The sequence below is a fragment of the Meles meles genome, unplaced genomic scaffold (genome assembly GCF_922984935.1).
Source record: "Meles meles unplaced genomic scaffold, mMelMel3.1 paternal haplotype, whole genome shotgun sequence".
Classification (NCBI taxonomy): Eukaryota; Metazoa; Chordata; class Mammalia; order Carnivora; family Mustelidae; genus Meles; species Meles meles.
The window spans coordinates 428,243-432,870 of record NW_025721119.1 but is presented as its reverse complement, the minus strand read 5'-3'; positions in this window follow the sequence as shown (position 1 = coordinate 432,870).

Sequence of the window (4,628 nt, the reverse complement as noted above, 5' to 3'; positions counted from 1 at the left end):
TTCAACTACTAATAAAGGAAATGAGAAAATTTGGACTACACAGTCTCTTAGAGCCCTTCTATTTCTGATATTCTCATGTTGAGTGTCCACCAAAGATATTCCCTGGACATGCAAGAAAGTAAATATACATTATATGAGCCAATTTAAGATTCATGGGATTCATTCTTCTTGGAAGTAATTACAAGTCCACTAGGGTAGTTTAGTGGTTAAACTTTGGACTCTTTTTTGCTGTTGTTAAGATTTTATTGATTTATTTGACAGAGATCACAAGTAGGCAGAGAGGCAGGCAGAGAGAGAGAGGGAGAGAGAGAGAGAGGAAACAGGCTCCCTGCTGAGCAGAGAGCCCCATGCTGAGCTCTATCCCAGGACCCTGGGATCATGACCTGAGCCGAAAGCAGAGGCTTTAACCCACTGACCCACCCAGGCGCCCCATAACCTTCAGACTCTTGATTTCCGCTCAGGTCATGATCTCAGGGTCTTGAGAATTAGCCCTATGTTGGGCTCCATGCTGGGCAAGGAGCCTGCTTAAGATTCTCTCTCTGCCTTTCCCCCATGGCCAAATGGGCAATATAGTAGGATGTTAAGAAAAAATTTACGTGTCTATTCATTAAAATTACACACAACTCTTTTTCTTCAAAAGCATAACAAAACAAAAGGGCAATTGTCATTTCAAAACAAATTCCCATATCTATCAAAGAGTCTGTTCTCTCGCAACAAAGACTTGGATTTTACTTTTTGTTTATAACAACTCTGTGAAATACAACACATGGAAATAGAAAAAGAGACAATTGCTTCCTCTACAAATAGATTACCCTGTATGCCTGTCAGGGCAGGTTGAGGCTATGCCTATACTAGCAACAACACATTTCAGCTATTCAATGTTAGTAAAAACTATGATTCTTTGCCTCACAGAGAACAGAGGCTAGGTTTAAAACAGTGTTTCCTATTGTTGCTGTTAACTTAAATCACAATGTAGAGTAAGATTTTTCAGAATGCCCAGAAGCTTGACATTCACAGCCAGATGACCTCACAAATACTAGATCCCATTCTGAAACTGAATATTTTTAAAGTGGCAATCTGGTTTTTTTTTATTTTTATTTTTATTTTTATTTTTTTAAGAGAGGGAGGGAGGAGGGAGAAAAGTGAGAGGGCCAAAAGGAAAGGAAGAGAGAAAACCTCAAGCAGGCTCCATGCTCAGTGCAGAGCTCAATCTCAGGACCCTGAGACCCACACCTGAGCCAGAATCAAGAGTGCACTACTTATCTGACTCATCCACCTGGGTGCCCTAGTAGTCTATTTTTTTCCCAAACAGAGAAACTACATATTAGTTAAAAGAATTAATTGCATTGACCTTTTGGTAATGATTCTCTTGATATTGCATCACTTGCCTAGTCTTCAAGGGCCCATAAGATGAAACAAGAATTGTATATGAGCTAAAAAACAAGTATGAAGTAGCATTTATTGATACCTCCCCTTCCAATTGGGAAAGATAAAGAGGACCTTGGAAGAAGTTGTAAAAGGGAATAAAGGTGATTCCATTTTTAAATGGCTGTGATTTTACTAGCAGCAATTTATGAATGAAATGTAAGATAAACAGAAGAAAGTTATTTCGATCTTTGATTTTCTAAGCTGTCTCTCCTACAGTTATATTCAGTCATAAGGGCAAAGTCTTATTCTGCCAAAAAGTAAAATAGAGGTCATAACTGAACATGAGAACAAAATGCCTGAAATTATTTTTTAAAATACTTCAATAATGACAAAATTGATGGACTATTACCAGCTAATCTGTAAGTTGCTATCCATTTTGACTTTTTTTTTTTTTTAGTCAGTTATATCCATTATATGTTCAGTCCCCGTGTTCCTCTCCTGCTTCACATATTATGGCTCAGTTGTAGCATTTCATATTAGATTATTTATCTTTCTGCCCATTACTAGAGAGCTGGGACTGTAACTTTTTTCCAACTGTCTCCAGTCCTTTAAAGATTATTTACTGGAATTCTGCTCTATAGTAGGGCTCTCTTTGCATTCCCAAAGCCTAGTACAATGCCTTGTACAAACTATATACTCAAGAAGTGAAGGGTTATGTGTGTTTTAAAATCCACTCTCCTCCATATCTATATCACTATCCACATACCAACCTTTCAGGGACTCCGTGGAATGCTGTTCTTAAGGAAATGTAAGCATTGCTGTGGAACTGGGTGGGGAAGAGTCTTCCTTGTGTACTGCAGACTACATCTTCTAACATAGTGCTCATTTACCACTTTGAACTACAGGGTAAATACCTGATGATTAAAGTTAATTACCTGCCAACAAATGGTGCAGGGACACCTGGACATCCACATGCAAAAGAATTGTTGGACTCCTATCTCATGCCATATATAAAAATTAGCTCAATATGAATCAAATATATAAAATTAAGATCTATAATTTTTAAAAAATAGAAAAAAATACAAAGGCTATTTGTTTACTGGGATTAGGCAATGATTTCTTAGTTATGACACCAACAGCACAAGCAATCAAAAGAAAAGAATAGATATCGTGGACTCTGCAAAGATTAAAATCTTATATGCTTAGAGGAGTACTATTAACAAAGTAAAATGAAAACCCACAGAGTAGAAGAAAACTTTGTAAATCATATATTTGACAAAGAATTTGTATATGAAGAATTGTTTTTGAATTGTCACAATTAAATAAAGATAAAGAAGCCAGTTTTTAAGTGGCCAAAGGATCTGAATGGACAGTTCTCTAAAGAAGATATGCAAATGGCCAATAAGCACAAGAGAAGATACTCAACATCATTAGACATCAGGGAAAGGCAAACCAAAACCATGACTTTATACTCATGACTTTATACTCATGAGGATGGCTATATTAAAAAAGACATAGAAAGTGCCAGCAAAGACACGGATAGACTCAACTCTCATAAACTGCTAGTGGGAATGTCAAATGGTGATGTCACTTTGGGACCTAGTTCTGAAGCTCTGCAAATGGCTAAACACAGAGTTACCTAGGATCCTACATTCACTCCCAGGTACATAAACAAGAAATATGAACACACATCCAGAAAAAAACATGCATATGAAGGTTCACAGCAGCTATATTTAGAAGAGTTAAAAAGTGGAAAACAAGCCCAATGCCCATCCACTGATGAACGAATGAACCCATGGTGGTATATCCACACAATGGAGAATTACCTGGCCATAAAAGACACACTGTAACAACACCGATGAATCTTGAAAACACTGTGGTAATTAAACAACATCACGTCCAAAGGACCGCATGTTATTACGGTCCCAATTACATGAAACATCCAGAGTGAACAAGTCTACAGAAACTGAAAGCAGATTAGTATTTGCCCAGACTTTGAGGTGATAAGGTTCCTGGGACATGATGATGAAGGGGTGTGGTGTTTCTTTTTGGGGAATAAAAATATTCTGAAATTGACTGCAACAACAGATGCACCATTCTCTCAATATACTATGCCATGCGAATTATATCTCAGTAAAGCTGTGAAAAGGAAAAATCAAGAGCTAAATAGCAAATACCAAACTACTAAGCCACTGGGTTCCATCTCAACAAATTGGCTCAGAGTCAAGAGTCATCATTTTCTTTATGTGTATAATAATCATCTGCAGTAAAATACAAGTAAATGAAAATTATTTGCTTTTGTCCATATGTTTTTGTACAAAATGTGCGTGTGGCTCTCCATCTGAATTCCTCAGAGGTCTGAGGAATAGACCCATCAGTCCTTGCCTGGGGTTTAGCCTTACTGTTTCCACACAGTAAATTTTCAGTAGCAGTGTATCAAGTCAGTGAATTAACACTGCTCATATCTGAGAGTTTAAGTTGGTAATACAAGTGTGCCTATGTAGGAAAATGAAGCCGTAGACAGGTAACTGAAGAAAAATATTGTTGGTCTTTTATTTTCAACAACCCAGAAAACACTGTTTACATAAAAACCTGTAGGTTTTTATGAAAACCTGTAGGTTTTCTCTCATTAGAAGTTAACTTCATATTAACCAAGAGATACAGTACTAATTTTGGACCCTCTAAATCATTCTGAATCTGGTCATTCCTAATTTTCACAGAGATCATAGGAAGAGAACGTCTGTCAAATGAAAGGAAAAGGATAAAAGATTTAAGCCTGGTGAACTGCAATTTTTCATCCTTCTGTTACAGTCAAGTCATGAAGAAAAACATCAAGCACTTCAGTTGAATTTAAGCCCACTGTGCTGAATTCACTTCCAAACATTTAAAATTAGCAAAGCATTAAAATGACGGCTTTGAGGGCTTGCTTCAGAGTGTAGGGCAGCCAGATATCAAGGGGGGCTTGGAGGAAAGCTTTTATAGAATTCAAATTTCAAGGCTAGGAAAAAAAAAAGTTATCAAATTTACAAATTAGCTTATTTAAATTTAACCATGAATCCTTTTCTTGCTAGTCTATACAATCTTGTAAGCAATAAGCTGTTTCTTTCTTGTCTTCCCAAAATGTCTGCAGTATTTAATTTGTGGAGCCATACCTCAGGGACAGTGGCTCTGAAAGGAAACAGGAAAATAAGTTTTAAGCCTGCACCTTGCTTCTATGTCCTATTGTCACAACCAGGTTTTGACCACTGAGTGAGCTGAAG